Here is a 19,088-nt window from a genome sequence, read left to right on the forward strand (position 1 = left end):
AAATTACTAGGAACAATAAGTCTTATTTAATCAACATATCTTTATAAAATCTCAAGTGTCCAGCCCATGTTAAATTCTCTACAAATCTTTCATGGTAAAAATCTTTAGCCTGTGTTTACATAACAGCTAATAGTTTAGTTAAGAAGTGTTAGTATAGTAGTGTTTAATACCGTATATCTCCATATAATCTTCCTATCAGACTAAAACAGGATTGTCTGATTTACTTCCCTGTCAAACTACTGAAGAAATTTCGACATTTGTCAGTTGTACATTACTACACAAGACAATTACATTATAAAGCATGTGTGGAATAAATATATTCTTTTATTTCATATCAGTTTTTTCCCTTAATGTTAAAACAAATTAGATGATATACAGATTAGTTCAAGTTTTCTATTGACTGATTCTCAATAAAGCCTGCCTAAAGATTGTTAACATTAAACAAAGTGAACATTAAATGTGAAAATGTATATATATATATATATATATATATATATATATATAGCAACCAATTTATTCATATCTTGGCTATCTGTTTCAAACTGGGTACAGCCCTCTTCAAACCAAAATTATTGAACCATTCATCAAATAACTGGCTGCACCATCATGACCATGTGATAACAAATTTAGTACAGAAGAAAAGATCTTTTATGGTAACTTTGTCAGCTTACTGACCAAAGGACCATTATATAATATAAAACAACAGATGTATAACATGCTCACATGAAGCTTTATATATATATATATCTATAGATCAATTTTCAGGAAGCTCTGATTTGTAATTCCCGAGAAAAATACAAGAAAAAATGTCATGATATTGTTGTGGACACACAGATACACAACCCTAAACCAGAATTACTGAATCTCTTTTCAGAAGCGAAATCAAGACACATTTTTCTTCTTAGTAATAACAACAACAAAAACATATAGTTTTAAGTCAAGATTTATTTTCCATTTAGAAAAATACATGACAGTTTAGTATTTCCCTGAGATGGTTTTTAATCATATTTATGGTATTTAATTATCTGTAAACTAAGTTTACAATAATGTTTTAAACACCCAGTTAATGGAATTGTTTTCATAAGTTTCCATTTAAAAAATCTTATGCTAAAATTGTTTATATATATTTTGTTACTGGAGATTAAAGTGTCAAAAAAATCTGACTCACAGTAAAATACAAACAGCATGAAGTTAACAGAGAAAGAAAAAAACTTTCCTCTAGGCAGGATCAAAACAGTTATTTTCAAAAATTCAAAGTTATATTGTCATTTGAAAGACCATCCCTTCTGCCAATGAAAAATGGTCCCTGACAACTGTTAAGTCTCCCAAAATTATATAAAAATAAAACCTAGTCTGTCTTTCCTGCAAGGCTCTTTTTTTTATTCCTCATTTTTTTTACATTACAAAGACAAAAAGCGAAAGAAATAAAACAAAACAAAAAAAAGTTGAATGAAAATCTAAGTGATAATTTTCTTACTTCCTCTGTCAACATAGCTCTGATAATTTTTTTTTAGAGGAAACAAAATTTAATCTTGAGATGAATATATAATATTCATATACATATTAATTATGCATAAATCTTTCAGTCCGATAAAAAAAATGTCCTGGAATCTCATTTTTTCATCACTGAAAGTTGTAAGTTCTATAAATATAACATATAAAATGAGACTTTAGTCTCCAAGGTTCATGTACATGTATTAGCCACACAGAACCTATATATACATTTTTATACTACTGAATCAAATCAGTTCATGATTACTGAATTCCATATTCAAACAGGAATAATTCCAATGCAGACTCAGTGTTGTAGTTATCTCAGATAATCAACAAGTTAAACACTGAGCTTTTGCTCACTATCATAATACCCGCCATCATTTTTTGGTAGACAGAAAGTTGATGAAAATAGAAAGCTCATCACACAGTATAGCATGCTCACATCTATCAATGAATCTATATACCAAATAAAGTTGTCCTATAACTCATAACTGAAAAAACTTATGTAATGAAAACTATTGTTCTTTAATGATGTACCGTGACAACACTGTCCCACTGGTTAGATGGAAAGTTTGGCACCAGCAAAAATGTTTAACCATATATATCATATTTGTTTTTCTTAGTTGTTTTGTACATAAATCAAGTTTTCTAGTTTGAATTTTTTTATTTTTGTCATTTCCGGGCCATTATTAGCTGATTTATAATGAGGTATGGGTTTTGCTCATTGTTGAAAGCCATATGGTGATTTATAATCATTAACTTCTATGTCATTTGCTATCTGGTGGAGAGTTCATTGTCTCATTGGCAATCATGCCACATTTTCTTTATGTGAATACTATATAGTTCTTTAAATTGGTCTTTGAACCATGAAATAAGGTCAAGGACAATGGACATATGCCAGACAGAACACCCACACCATAAAGGCATCTGTATACCCGCTATAGCCTGGCATCCTGACCCAATCTAATACTTTGTCGATAGGGCCAGGCGTAAGACAATCCACGTGACCAACTATCAGCGTTGAACAGGACTGAATTACTGCGTGCATTTTCTATAAACAAGGAATATATCGATCGGATCGTTAATTAACAGTTGATTCATGATGTTAATCAATAACGTTTAAATCATATATGCTAAATTTTTCGAAAATTTGCATTTCATATGAAATGAAATAATTTTCAATGAAATTGTGACAATATAAATATTTCCCGCCATGTGTCATGAAATGACGCTATCCCACGATGCATCATTCTAACATCCAATTGACAATAAAATGCTTCGCAGGGCGCAGCTTGATACGACCGCAGAGGTCGAACCCTGAACAGTTGGGGGAAGTATGGACACAACATTCAAGCTTGATACAGCTTTGGATTTGGATTGTGATTAAATATTTGACACAGCATAGGTTTCTAACACAGATTGAATGTGGTCTAAGAACTTAAAAATTTTAAATTGGACATTCACCTATTATGGTCCAATATCCAAAATCTAAATACATGGTTAGATTCAGCATATCAAAGAACCCCAAGAATTCAATTTTTGATGAAATCAAACAAAGTTTAATTTTGGACCCTTTTGACCTCAATGTGGACAAAGTTGATAACGGGGCCCAAAAATCAAAAATCTAAATTCATGGTTAGATTCAGCATATCAAAGAACCCCATATATTCAATTTTTGTTGAAATCAAACAAACTTTAATTTTGGACCCCGATTTGGACCAACTTGAAAACTGGGCCCATAATCAAAAATCTAAATACATGTTTAGATTCAGCATATCAAAGAACCCTAAGAATTCAATTTTTGTTAAAATCAAACAAAGTTTAATTTTGGACCCTTTGGACCTTAATGTAGACCAATTTGAAAACGGAACCAAAAATTAAGAATCTAAATACACAGTTAGATTCGGCATATCAAAGAACCCCAATAATTCAATTTTTGATGAAATCAAACAAAGTTTAATTTTGGACCCTTTTGACCTCAATGTGGACAAAGTTGATAACGGGGCCCAAAAATCAAAAATCTAAATACATGGTTAGATTCAGCATATCAAAGAACCCCATATATTCAATTTTTGTTGAAATCAAACATAGTTTAATTTTGGACCCCGATTTGGACCAACTTGAAAACTGGGCCCATAATCAAAAATCTAAATACATGTTTAGATTCAGCATATCAAAGAACCCTAAGAATTCAATTTTTGTTAAAATCAAACTAAGTTTAATTTTGGACCCTTTGGACCTTAATGTAGACCAATTTGAAAACGGAACCAAAATTTAAGAATCTAAATACACAGTTAGATTCGGCATATCAAAGAACCCCAATAATTCAATTTTTGATGAAATCAAACAAAGTTTAATTTTGGACCCTTTGGACCTCAATGTGGACCAATTTAAAAACGGGGCCCAAAATCCAAAAACTAAATACACGGTTAGATTCAGCATATTAAAGAACCCCATGAAATCAAGAATAAAACCCCATTGAAATTGGTCAAGAAATAAGCAATTTATAGGAAGTATCTTCTTTTGCACAATCCTGTGCTATTAAATATTTCTTGCTATTGCGCAATACTGTACAATTGACAATTTCTTGCTATTGCGCAATATTGTGCTATTGGATATTTCTTGCTATTGCGCAATACTGTGCAATTGAAGATTTCTTGCTATTGCGCAATACTGTGCAATTGAAGATTTCTTGCTATTGTGCAATACTGTGCAATTGAAAATTTCTTGCTATTGCACAATACTTATTATATAATAATTTACACATCCTGTTTGGTGTGTATCTCCTACCATATCATTATTATTTGATTTTAAATATAAATCAGAAATAACCAACTTAAAATGGAAAATTTTAAAAGAAACAAAAAAGGAAAAAAAGAAAAAAAAGGAAAAAAGAATAAATCCCCCCCCCAAAATTTTTTGAACCCCCATTATGATTCATCACCCCCAAACTCAATCCCAGCCTTCCCTTTGTAGTATGGTACCTTGCAGTACAATTTCAGAGAGATCCATACACTTGAACACAAGTTATTGTCTGGAAACTAGAAAAAAATGTGTTTTTTGGCCCCTTTTTGGCCCCAAATTCCTAAACGTTTAGGGCAATTACCCCCAAACTCAAACCCAGCTTTCCCTTTGTGATATGGAACCTTGTAGTACAATTTCAGAAAGATCCATACACTTACACACAAGTTATTGTCATGAAACTAGAAAAATGCTTGTTTTTTGCCCCTTTTTTGGCCCCTAATTCCTAAAATTTGGAGGCAATTACCCCCAAAATCAATCCCAGCATTCCTTTAGTGATATGGAACCTTGTGGTACAATGTCAGAGAGATCCATACACTAACACACAAGTTATGTCTGGAAGTTACAAAAATGCTTATTTTTGGCCCCTTTTTGGCCCCTAATTCCTTTACTGTTATTACCATAACCCCCAAAATCAATCCCAACCTTCCTTTTGTGGTATTGAACCTTGTGGTAAAATTTCATAAAGATCCATTCACTTAAACTAAAGTTAGAGTGCGAAAACCAATGTGTCTTCGGACGACGCCGGACGACGCCAGACGACGACGACGACGACGACGACGACGACGACGACGCCAACGTCATACCAATATACGACCACAAAAATTTTTTTGCGGTCGTATAAAAACCATGTCGTTCTATTCCGCCTGGCTCTACTGTCGAGCAGTGAGCAAGGATCCCATACCCGCTATGGATTATCAAGGTCATATACCTTCTAAATATGAACCTTCATCCAAAGAGCTTAACACTCCTGCCAGATAAGTATCTCTTTGTCTCCCATTCTACAATGAATATTCTGTAAGTTTATTTCCACTTTTAAACTGGTTCAGGTGACATATAATAACAACTAGAGTACTATTATTTAGGAAATGATTAAAACAGACATGACTTAGATTCTATGGTAATTACCAAATAGCAGTATATAGGAAGTTTCCCAATTAAGTATGCTAGTGGGTGAGTTAAATAAGTGGCTAATTTGACACAAGTTATAAAAGTACATGTACTGTAATATACCAGAATTCTTCAATGTTCAATGTTACAGTTAATTCTGAAAGTTGTAGCAAAACAATTATTGGTTTGCAAGATAGACCTAACTGTTCATATACTATCAACATTTTTCTATTGTTTTCTGTTCTTAAATAATATTTTTATTTCAAATCTTCTTTGCCAAAAACAATGGATTTCCATTTCTAGTTCTAAAAAATCAAATTATTATGCTAGAAAAAAAAATCCAATTTGAATCCACTGTTGTAGTTCTTTACTGCATTTTCAGTGGACCATGGACAGCAACAATACATTACAGTTCATTTGCAGACAGTAAACTCATTAAATGTCAGTTAATTAAGTTAAGAAGTAATAAACCTGTTAGACTACACATTAACCTATCTGATTAACAAATCAATCAACAAACAAGTGCCCTTGGGGTATATTACAAAAGATCAGACATGGATTGTCATTTCAACATAGATTGTCAAACATTTCTACATATATTTTTTTTTCACATAATTATATCAAATTGTTCAAAATTTTTATCAAAAATGTTAACATTAATTTTTATGTCAAACTTTTGTTCAGAATAATAATTCAACCATTTATAAGAAGGACCTTTCATATAATCATTTTAATTCAATTTATTTATTTCAATTATTTCCCAACTAAATAATAAATCTTTTTTGGCAATTGTCCTCCACCTGTTCATGTTTTTGACTGAAAATCGTTTCACCATAAGTACATTTTCATTTTGTAAACTACAACAGATTTATATTTACATAAATAGTCTTACACAAATAGGAATTTAAAGTCACTGATATATACTTAGAATGTTACATATACCCTACATGCCTACTTTATCTTAAGAAGATTTAACATTTCATAGGGGTAACATGTGACAAGCCACCTGGTATTCATGTATTCATGGTATAATGAACTTCTTAAATCAAAATACAAGTTTAAACACAATCATTAAACACTTTTTGTATTGAAATGCTTCACTTAATTTTTTTTTAAAAGATATAAAAAAGGCAATAAAAAAAAAGTCCAAAAGTAAAGACAGCAAAAAAAAAACAACGATACATTTAGACAAACAGCAGTCCACAGAAATCTGAAGATAGAGCAGAACCCAACCAATAATTGATGCATGGCATCTTAAGTATTTTCTGTAAGCTGAGTAGACACATTTATATAGACCAGAATTTTTAGACCAAAAGAATATTAAAAAAAAAAACTGAAAAATTATCAATTGCTAGGACATAATTTATACAAATGTACTTACACAAATTATTTCTATTTACACAAACAAATTTTGAATAATATGAACTCAAATTGAACCTAGACAGATATCATTATTAGCTCCAGTGTGTCAAATATCCCACTCAACATTCAACACCCTCCTTACAGTCCTGTTGCAAGTAATATCCAGCAATTTTGGCATCAAATTTTGTGTGTAAACAGTACATACATGTAATAAGGGCAAGCTATCTCGAAAACAGTTTAAATTCCAACCCACCCCACCCCCCAATTTAGATTCAATTTACAAATAACATATTATTATCATAATTATGTATCTTCTATCAGTATGGGTTTTCCTCATTGTTGAAGGCTGAAGGATGGCCCTATAGTTGCTAATGATCAAAGTCATTTTGACTCGGGTGAATAATAGTCTCAATGGCAATCATACCACATCTCCTTATTTTATAAACAGACAAAAATCTTCACTGCCAACATGCCTTTTTGGAACTGTAATTTATATTTTCAATCCCTTCAATAGGAGCCATGAAAATATTGCTGACATGATTCCCTTTCATGGAAGCCAAGAAAACTTCGAAAAAAGTTTCCTACCCAAGGTCCTAATGGCACGGATGGATGGATGGTTAATAGACCTGCTATCACCCGTGGTGGTGCAGATAAAAACTGGTCAACTGATTGATTTAAGGGTAACCAAATGAAGGACATGTGTAACACAGTATGACCCAGTCATTTGGCAGGGGGGATAAATAAATCATAAAAGATTACTATCAAAAACCTTCTTGGATCAGAAACTAAAAAATAACTCTTTGTGTGATCTAACATGACTGAATTGTGCACACAGGCATCTAAGAAGTCAATTAGGCTACTTGGAAAAACTGGTCAGATGTTGGTTTAAATCTGTTTGATTAAAAAAAAAAAATTGTTATCCCACAAATAATATTGATTTCTTTTCTGATGGTTCTGTTCAAATCGTTTCAAGAAAAAAGATGTTAAACATTTTTAAAAACATCATCAGTATAATGCTTTTACATAATATCCTTCAGTTCAGTTACCAAGTTGCACTAAAATCGGGAGACCAATAAATTGACCTCCTTGTATGATTTACATCATACTGATCATGTCAATAAAAGTAAAATAGCAATATAATTTTATTGGATTTGATTACATTACCTCTTGTCTAATCATAGATTAAATAGCTTTTTCCATGTGGCCTACACTAATTGCATATTAACATCAAAGGATTATAAAATACAATAAAACTGGAGTGGTCATTTGTAAACATGTCCTCTCTAATAAATTATCATTAGTTTCATTGTCAAGAAATGAAGTGGTCAGTTGACAAAATATTGTAAGAAGTAGGAGAACAATGAACACTATCTGTTCAATAGTATTGTAACCTGTACATCATTCCATTACTATCTTCTGAAGTATAATGCAAGAGAGAATTTATAGGCAAATGCATTAAACAATAAGAAAATAACTGGCAAGTTCCTGTAAGTTTTACTGCTTACTAAGGGCTATTTTACATTAAAAATTTTTTTTAGTCATTATTAGGGCAGCCATATCAAACATTTGGTCATGATTTTTTTTAGTTTTCGAAAATAAAAGTTTACTGTGATTTATCTGACCTCTTCACCATGTTCACATATGAATACAAGATTCAATTAGGACAACATGCTGAGGGAGGATGGACGATGAATAACATTACCTATTCAGCTGTAAAAATTCTACTTCTTATTTGGTATCACATCTGGAAGCCTATGGGGATTTAATGGATATTTAAATGAAATTTGTGTAACAGCTGGATTTTGTCCTCAAAGCCGTCTTTTTTGTTTGTTAAGTTGCCATAGAAATACACTGTTTCTTTTTATTTTAAATCCCATCCTGCTAAGATTTTTTACTAATAATAAGCTTTACTGATAATCAACAAATTTGATAGAAAATACATTATAAGAGAGATTTGAATCAGGTGTGTACACATCTATATCGCCTGGGGATTATGATAGTAGTTTGCTAGATAAAATCTTCCTGGTTAACTTGATACAACAACCTACTAGTATATCCTATGATATTAAATGTGTTACTTTTTTACATCAAGAACCTTTTCATATGATCAATTTCAGCTTTAGCAGTTTATTTACTGATACACAAATTTCTGAATATTTTTCTGAAGTTTTCCATGAACTCCCTTTGCACAGGTCACTCTTTCTTTACATATAATACTAAAAAAATCTTTCATGAAAAAATTCATAAACCCAATTTGTATTCGCCTATAGTCTGCATAGGCATTCTGTTTTGATTTTAAATCTTATATAATGTTAAATGAATCTATATAAATTTTCAAAAGTGCTGCAATTGTATTACAGAAGTTAAGACTATTAGAAAAAAGTGTCTCACTCTCTCTTTCTTAATAACTATGTTTTATTGTTTTGTGCTACAAGAAATATTATATGATAGTTTCATATTTGTAGGTCTTTAGGGCTTACTTTACTGACTTTTAACATTTTACTAATGATGTACTATGATTACCTCTGATAATGGACTAGAATCACAATTATATAAATCTGCTACTGATAAATTTGTCATAATTTTCATCTTTCAAACTTTTCTTGCTGTAAATCATCTGAACTGTCAAGAAGTCACTTATTTCACTATTTGCATCATTTCAATGCTCAATTACATTGTAAGCATCTGTTAATCACAATTTATACTAATTTCTCTTTTCACTTCTAATTTCACGTACTGTAAAATTGTGTGTTTAATCCATATCTAATTTGAAAGGAACATGAAATCTGAGAAGTATTCTAAATAAAAATATTCCATGAATGTCTTTAATTTTTACATTACACCGAATTTCATGTCCAAAGATAAAAACACTACTGTATTCCAGTCTGTGGTCAAGCATTAAGATCACTAAGTTTGCATTAAATAATTAACAACTTTGTGTAAGTCCTCATTACATATTTACTGCATATGAAATATATTATTAACAAATGTGTAAACACACAAAACAATGCTTTACATTCATTACAATCTCATGAACAAAGTACAACAATTAATGTTTGAACTATGCTACATAAAATTTGATTGGTCACTTAGTGTATCACTTGACCAATCAAATAAGATAATCTGGATGACAACATGGGAAACACCTGTCGTCTGCCAGCTGAGGGAATTCCTAAAGAAAAGAAATCCAGGTAGTTGTATAAATATTCACACATGCTTAAAAATAATAAAAGATCAAAGGAAATTTGATTAAAATGGAGTGTAACTGAGAAAACAAGTTATACCATAAAAAGACAGGTGATTGCAGGGTGCTACCATAAATACTAAGGTTCTAATCTTGTATCAATAATTATTACATACCTGTTAATTTTCTTTGATCCTTTAATTGGTAGATTTGCACTAATATACATTTAAGTAACTTATGAAGATTAAATAAAAAGTCTTATATATTTTTACATGTGAAAACTTCTGTTGAGTATGTTTACCACATTAATTTGTAACTTTAAACCATGCTTTTTGTGAAATTATAATAATGATAATTTTAATATCAAATAAATAAAATTATATAAATAATTAACTAAATTAATTTACAATTTTTCATGACTTTTATTAGAGAAACAAATATTTCCCAAGAGGTTATACTATCAATCACTATATAGGAGGGGATAAGGTGTCTGCACAATGATAGGCAGTGTTGCCATAGAAGTGAGAAGTAAAAAGTACAGGTTCCAGCCCTGGTCTAGGAGGAAGTAAAGAATTAGATCTACTCTAACATGGTTAGGTTGATTTTCTATGCAATTTATATATATATATATATATATATATATATATTCAAAGGTGTTGGATTGTTATGTAGAACGATGATGTAGACAGAAAATAAAAGTGTACATCTTTAAAACAATAATAATAATAAAAAAATATTATTATTGTTCTGGTGTTGTTATATATATTATATATATATGATATTTATATTGAGTAAAAGTATATTCCCCTCTTAAATTGAAGTGACATTTACATTTGTAGAAAGAGTGACCCTTTATTTGAACAGCAACTCCTGTAGTCTGCCACCACTGTTGAGAGTCCATTTCCTATAGGTCACCAGGCATTGTCCATTTAAACAACCCCTTTGCCATGTTTATCAACAGTTGGATCATGTCTACCATAGTTGTTTTAAACAAGAGTGCACACGCTGAAATTTCTTGCCTGATTTATTGACCATTGATTTTTTGTTGAAAGTCTTAAAGATAAAAGTTTGACTACAAACATCACATAAACTTGACATTTTTAAAGATGCATGACAATGAGGTCAAGGTAAGATAAATTCTGTCAGACAGACATGTACACCATATAATTATTCCATACACCAAATATAAATGACCTATTGATTATAGTAATTGAAAACAGATCAAAATACAAAAACCAAATATTGACCAATGAATAATGAAAATGAGGCCAAAGTCAGATGATACCTGCCAGACAGACAAGTACATCTTACAATCATTCCATATTTGCTTAAACTTGAAAAAAACAAGACAAAAACACAAAAACTTAACAATGACCAATGAACCATGAAAGTACGGTCAAGTTCAGATGAAAACAGCAAGACTCAGACATTACAATAATTTCATGCACCACATATAGTTACTTATTAAAGCATCTGAGAAACAGACCAAATCACTTAACTTTTAACTTTGATAACTGATCCATGAAATGAGGTGAGGTCAGATGAACCCTGTCAAACACACATGTTGACATTGCAAGGAACCCATATACCACATATAGTTATCCTATTACTCATAATAAGTGAAAAATTCACATTCCAAAAAAGCCATAATTTTTTTTTTCAAGCAGTCGCTGAACCATGAAAATGAGGTCAAGGACAATAGACATATGACAGATGGAAACTTCCTAACCTAAGGTATGAAGCATCCAGGTCTTCTAACTTCTGAAATATAAAGCTTTATACAAATAGTTTATACTGCCGCCTCTACCACCATATAGTAATCCCTATGTCTTGCATAATGCGACGAAGGCGAGACAAAAATCAACGACTTTTACTTATATTCAACCACTTCATACTACCAATATGTATCAAGATACTGCATTCAATAACTTCGAACTTTGCATTTTTTTCAGTGTTATCTATGCAATAGTTTTTATACATGAGTATCCAAGACAAACTATTAAGATATGGTTTAAGAACATTTACAAATAATGGGTACTATCCAAGCGGAAAAGGCAACAGCTCTTTTCCAATGCAAGCAACATTCTTTTAATTTTTCTAACTTTTTTTTTATTTTAATATTTATGATCAATACATATGATATGAAAGACTAAAACTAAATAATGTACTCGATGAGCTTGTATTTACTTTATTGAAGACATAAAACGGTAGGATACAAAAAAAGACAACAATTTTACTCTTTTTCAGACAGAATTTAAAAAATCATGAATTTTTTAATGAAGTAATTGCATAGACAAAACAGTATGTTTCATCACGCCTGACAATGAAGAAAAGTAAACAATAGGTTTAATTGTTTGAATACTACACAATGAATTGTGTTCAGGCTACAAGATGAATTTGATCAATTTCATTTGAAATTATCATTTTTTTTTTTATTGTTATACAATAAATTGGTAGCTTGGATTCTGTATTGATTACAAAGCCTATCAAATGAAGATCAGCAAGAGAGTGAATAAATTTAAGCGAAATTTGAAACCTAACTGATGAAAAAGATAAAATTGTGAACTGAAATTACTTCTAATTGCCCTTCAGATCAATTCCAACAGTAATTCTACCTTCCTTAAAAGAAAACATAGCTGGTAACACGTTGCCAGTGGAACTTACTTTCTATCTATTTACACATTTTTTATTGGTTGTTATTGGACGGAGAACACAGTTATTTTGTAGTGCATTTCAGTTTTAGACAATAAATGCAAATTCAAATAATTGCACTTGCTTCATCTCAAAAAGAATTTTACAGTGTAGTGTACAATTTTTGGGACAAATTATATCAAAATCATAGAAAACTTTATCAGCTCTAACTCAAAATATGGACAATTTTACAATTCAGTTTGACAGCTTCAGTCATGCTAATTTTTGACCTTTTTCAACTGGACCAAATGAAATCACTACTTGCCTTAAAATTCATGACCCATATTTTGTTCACATGTAATTTCATCCCCTTCTTACTGTTATATGTATAAAATAAATTTGGAAGGTGTATGAACAAAATTTGCAAGTTATACACTGTCCACACTAGGGACTTTATTTGTAGACAACGAAAATCAAAGGAAAATAACTGTTGGCTTGGAACTAGCTTTCAGTAAGTGTTTCTGTTAGTTTTTTTTTTTCTGTGTGTGTCTGTATCAATCAGATTTTTATAGTTTGTTCGTATGTTGTGAAATTTCACCACTGTCTCATGTTAGGGGAGGGTTGTGCACCACTAACATGCTTAACCCCGTTACAATCTGCATGTGCCTGTCCCATTTCAGGCGTTTGTGGTTTGTTGCTGTATAATATATTTGTTTTTTTCCATTTGATTTGTTCAATAATCAGGCCAATTTTGATTCTCTCATTTGAATTTTTTACATCTTGTTATGTCAGGGCCATTTATAGCTTGCTAATTGCAGTATGAGTAATGCTCATTGTGGAAGGCCGTTAATTGACCTATAGTCGCTAGCATCTACAGTGGATGATTGTCTCACTGGCAATCATACCTCATCTTATTTTATATAATACAAATAAAACAGATTAAAAATTCATTTGGTAACTAATGCAAGCAACAAAAAAATTCCTGTTAACCCTTTATGAGTGCTCTTAGAAATTCTAAGTTAGAATTGGTATCTTAAATTATAAATGTTTCTATCTAATTCATTTGGTATTCATTCTAGTGGTTTGTATAAACAAAATATTGTCAACATATTTCCTTTTTTTTTTAATTTCATTCATAGCCATAAGGGTATCCAGAATCTCCAATCCATTCCTCAAACAAACTGGAACAAAATCAGATGAACTATGGTCAGTAACTAGAGTTAAGATATATAACAATGTCAACATACACATCAGTTTTCATAAAAGGAAAATATGATGAGGCCCTTTTTTTGCCAAAATTTATACTTACCATACCTGATCTTAAATTTGCCCAAACATGTATATATGTTAAAATTTGTATTTAGTACAATTTCTTTATTTTTGGTTATTTTTTTTTCTTCAACCCTTAGAATGTATTAATTGTAGATTAAAACAAAATGAAGAATGCGTCCCCCTTCCCCACTTGTAAATATACGGCAAATTCTGAAATTGACAATGGGACATAACTCCAGAAGAGCGAAAGTGACACCACCCAAATTCAAACTTGATCTGAGTCTGGTGGTAATAAGTTTCATAACATTTGGTTGAGGCAAGCTAAAGTTAGAGAATGGAAACTAATTTTGGAAGGTACAGACATACAGACAAGGGTGTAATGCCCAATCCACTGCGGGAGGGACATACAAATAAAAACTTATTTCACATTTGATGAGTTACCATGGCAACACAAAATGACAAAATTAGTATTTAGTACAATTTTTTTTATTTTTGGTTATTTTTTTCTTTAACCCTTAGAAAATATTAATTGTTGATTAAAAAAGTAAAGGCAAACCAGAATAACAACTTAATATTTGGTGAAATTATGTAAAAAGCTTCTCAATTTTACTATATATCTGTAATTGTTTATTAAAAAAAACCCTAAAAAAATACATATCTAGTTCAACTATAAACAGTAAGTATATATCTATTATGGTCATGAAAACATTTTTTTTCTCAAAGGTTTAGGAAATGTTTTTTTTTTTCCAACCTACACAAATTATTCAAAAGATCTCTGTCAAATCTTTCAGGAGTCCTAAACAAAAGCAAACAAAGAATAAATAAGTCAATTATTGTTATCTAAAAATCAAAAATTAACTGGCTGATATGTGTACTATAAAGAAGGTTAAACATGGCAGTACATAGGTACAAGTTCATATCAAAACCCAAAATCTTAAGCGCTTGACTAATTTTGCACTCTGTCACCGAGGGTTTATTTACATGATTTACTAGCCAACAGTATAATTTATGACTATCAATAAACCATGATCAAATTACAGAACTGTTTTTCAATACATATGTTTTTTGTGTGTAAATCAAGTGAGCCTTTGAGATGTTAATTATTCTTATTAATAGTTATATGCAAAAACAGGCAAAATTCCTTGTTTTAAGTCATCAAGTTTTTCCTCTCACTACACTGTATACAAATTAAAGAATTCAAATGCTTAAAATAGGAGAGTCATAATCTTTTTAACACAGAACTATATGAAGACTTATGATGCTGCAATCCAAATATCAATATATTCTTCTTGAACTCAACGAAATCCGAAAATTAAAAACTTGAACAATGTAAAAATTCAAGTCACTGAATTGTGAGTAATGAAGTGGAGCATCCTGTTCTCCATGAAAATGAATTGCACAAATACCTATGCAAAATCAAAAAATGTAATATCAATATCAAATCTTATTGCAGTGTCTCATTGGGGTATAAGCGTGATGTGGGATAAGCCGATTTTTTGTAGGGCGACATGTGAAAAGTCAAATTTATTTTGCGTGAAAACAGGAAACGAAGTCTGACTGGACAAGTGAAATTACAAGTATTATTACAATGATAAGCGGGATACAGGATTCCGAGAAAACAAAAAGAGGGATCCGGGATCAGAGAGGGTTAGAGCCAAATAATCTCCATTAAAATGAGATGTGCCAATGCTAGTACAAATGCATACTAAATATTATTGACTTCTCATTAAACCGACTTAATCACAAACTTTAACAAATTGTTGATGCGACCACCACCGCTGCCAGAAACAGCACTTGAGTTCTTCTTAAAGATGAGACAAAAACTATAATTTTGTCTGTTTAACACCTTTTTTCTGAGTATTTTTAACAAAGGCCATCAGTTAGTTTGTTATGGATATAAATCAGAATTAAAAGAAGACATCCTTAGAGACTAAAGACAAATGCAAAGTTATAATAGCTCAATGTCTCTTTGGAAAAAGCTAGTAGATAAATATATTTCCTTCTATAAAAATTCAGCAATTTTTTCTATTTATAAACACGCACAACTCTAGAACGGTTGTGTATCAGTTTTATAACATTTGGTTGAGACAAACTAAAGTAAAGAGAACGGAAACAAAAAATTCATAATGCTTAAACATCACACATGCAAGTGCAAGATATCAAGATATTTTTAACCTGAACTTTACAATTTTATATGCATCTTACAGTCATATCAAACTCTTAAACTATATTTTCAAACCAATATCTTTTCTCTAAGATTTGTGACAAACTTGCATACATGTTCTGAGAGAAGGGTTGGTTTTACTTTAAATGTACAAATAAGTTTTTCTAAATATCCAAATGATGGGATCAGATCATCCTTAAATGGACCATTATATTTCAACTAATTCTTATTTTGATGTATTTACTGATTTGAGTGTGATTAATACAGGTACATCTGTTTCACATCAATATCTTTTACCACTGAACTATGAACAATGAAATCAAGGTAACATAATAGATACTCTATATTATAAAATAAAGCATTGCACCCCTCCTCCTCAAATGGAGTTCAGTGAGACTTAGATAACATTGGTAGCCACTATAATAATGTCTTTGCAGGTAGAAATGAGTGGATAACTTTTTCAGTTATCCAAATCAAGAACTGATGATCTATAATAGTTTTAACGATTTGTTTATTTACAGAAAGACATTACAAGAAGAAAATGAAACAGATGAATAAGAAAGATTCAACAATTAACATTAATATCGAATCAGAAATAAAGAACTGAGAACAAAAAAGTAGCTATATAGCAAAATTGTGCATGGATATTATTGAAATATCTTTGCAGTACTGCAATGTGATGTTATCTGCCCCTGCGGACATTGCGGTTATACCATACTGCACTCTCAGGATAATAAAACTCCATCAACATTATACAATAGAAATAATGCAAACAGAAATAAATCCTTGAGTAAATACAGTTGATTGGAAGTTAATGAGGTTTCCAGGACAAAAAATGTATAGATAGTCAGGTTGACAATACAGTGTAAATTTGATAATGCTTTTATTTAAATTAAAATAATTCAAACTCATAAATATTCTTTTCCCAACTAAAACAACATTTGAGAAAATAAATATAGAAAATATCAATCATCAAAAGTTTTCTATACAACAGAGGAATAAAATATTTTCACAACTAATTTGAAAGGATAATTGTGTCTTATGTTTTATCATTTTTTTCAAAATTAAAACAGATCCCTACTTCTGAATGCTTGAACTTCATGCTTTGTTTCTGGCTATATTTTTTACTCTTGATACACTTCAAGATATCTTTTCTGCAAGGTAAAAACAGTTTTAAATAACTGATTTTCCTGAAATAATTGTAAGTTGTCAGGTTACTTTTATATCACAATAATATTTGTTGTTTTTATTCAGAAAAAAATTGTTTAGGTATCTTCTGGCATCCACAGATTGATAAAAAAAAAAACCCAAAGTAATGAAAGTGAATTTAAACAAGAGTGCACACCCTGAAATGTCTCACCTTCCTTACTGACCATTGATTTTATATTGATAGTCCTAAATATAAAGCTTTACTACAACTATCACATAAACTTAACATGATCCAAGAAAATGAGATCAAGGTCAGATAAACCAAACTGTAAATACATGTACACCTTACAATCATTCCATACACCAAATATGCTTTAAATATAGTTGACCTATTGCACATAGTATCTAAGAAACAAACTTAATAAGGAAAATTTAACATTGATCAATGAACCATGAAATTGAGGTCAAGGTCAGATGAACCCTGCCAGACAGACATGTACACCTTACAATCATTACATGCTTTAAATATAGTTGACCTATTGCAAATAGTATCTGAGAAACAAACTTAACCAGGAAAACTTAAGATTGACCAATGAACCATGAAAATGAGGTCATGGTCAGATGATAATTGCCAGACAGACATATACACCTTACAATCATTCCATACACCAAATATAGTTGACATATTGGTTAAAGTATTAGAAAAACAGACCAAAAAAAAAAAAAAAATTAACATTGAGCAATGAACCGTAAAAATGAGGTGAAGGTCAAATAAAACATGCCAGATTGACATGTACATCGTAAAATATTATATAGTTGACCTATTGCATATAGTATTAGAAAAAAAGACCAAAACACAAAAACTTAACTTTAACCACTGAACCATGAAAATGAGATCAAGGTCAGATGACACCTGCCAGTTGGACATGTACACCTTACAATCATTTCATACACCAAATATAGTAGACCTATCGCTTATAGTATCTTATATATGGACTTGACCACGAAAACTTAACCTTGTTCACTGATTCAGGAAATTAGGTCGAGGGCAGATGAAAACTGTCTGACAGGCATGAGGACCTTGCAAGGTACGCACATACTAAATATAGTTATCCTATTACTCAGAATAAGAGAGAAATTAACATTACAAAAAATCTTAAACTTTTTTTCAAGTAGTCACTGAACCATGAAAATGAGGTCAAAGACAATGGTCATATGACAGACAGAAACTTCATAACATAAGGCATCTATATACCAAGTATGAATCATCCAGGTCTTCTACCTTCTAAAATATAAAGCTTTGAAGTAGTTAGTTAATGCCGCCGCCGTATCACTATCCCTATGTTGAGCTTTCTGCGACATCTGTTGCAGGCCCGACAAAAAAATGATACACTTCAAAACTTTAGGTAGAGGCATCTTCAACAATAGCCATGTTTTTGGTAAACATCATCTTGAAAGGGCAATATTTTTATAAAGAGTTAACTGCAATTTCAGCCATGTTGACATATTTGTAGATCTTGTCTTGCTGATCAATTTTAAAGTTTCTGTCTACATTTGTATCTATTACTTTTCAAGAAAAATTATGCCTCGTTCACACGTACATTTAATTCAAATTGAATTCGAATCGAATGCGAATCGAATTCGCTAATCGCGTTCACACACTCTTCTTTTTTAATTGGAATTGATTCGAATTGGCTAAATCGCATTATCCAATTCGGATTAGAAATGCGTTTTTGTTAATACAAATTAAAAGTTAACGTCGTTCGGACAGTAAAGCGAATTTGACGCGCATTGCAATTCGAATTAGAATTTACGTTTGGACGTAAAACGTTTCGAATGCGAATTAAACTAATTCGAATTAGTTAATGCGAATCGAATTCGAATTACGTGTGAACGCAGCATTAGAAAAAACTCCAAAAA

The 19,088-nt window shown here is 30.9% G+C and overlaps 1 protein-coding gene and 1 long non-coding RNA gene across 4 annotated transcripts in view; one reads left to right on the forward strand and one right to left on the reverse strand.

Moving 5' to 3' along the window:
* LOC127728574 (myb-like protein AA) overlaps window positions 1-19,088 on the reverse strand; it is an 82,775-nt gene that overhangs the window by 24,780 nt on the left and 38,907 nt on the right. The window lies entirely within an intron of this gene.
* Window positions 11,336-17,824, forward strand: LOC127728635 (uncharacterized). Its single transcript, XR_007994297.1, has 2 exons — window positions 11,336-11,686; window positions 16,541-17,824. It is a non-coding gene; the product is annotated as an uncharacterized LOC127728635 (long non-coding RNA).

This window comes from Mytilus californianus, unplaced genomic scaffold (assembly GCF_021869535.1).
Source record: "Mytilus californianus isolate M0D057914Y unplaced genomic scaffold, xbMytCali1.0.p SCAF_2, whole genome shotgun sequence".
In the NCBI taxonomy this organism is placed as follows: domain Eukaryota; kingdom Metazoa; phylum Mollusca; class Bivalvia; order Mytilida; family Mytilidae; genus Mytilus; species Mytilus californianus.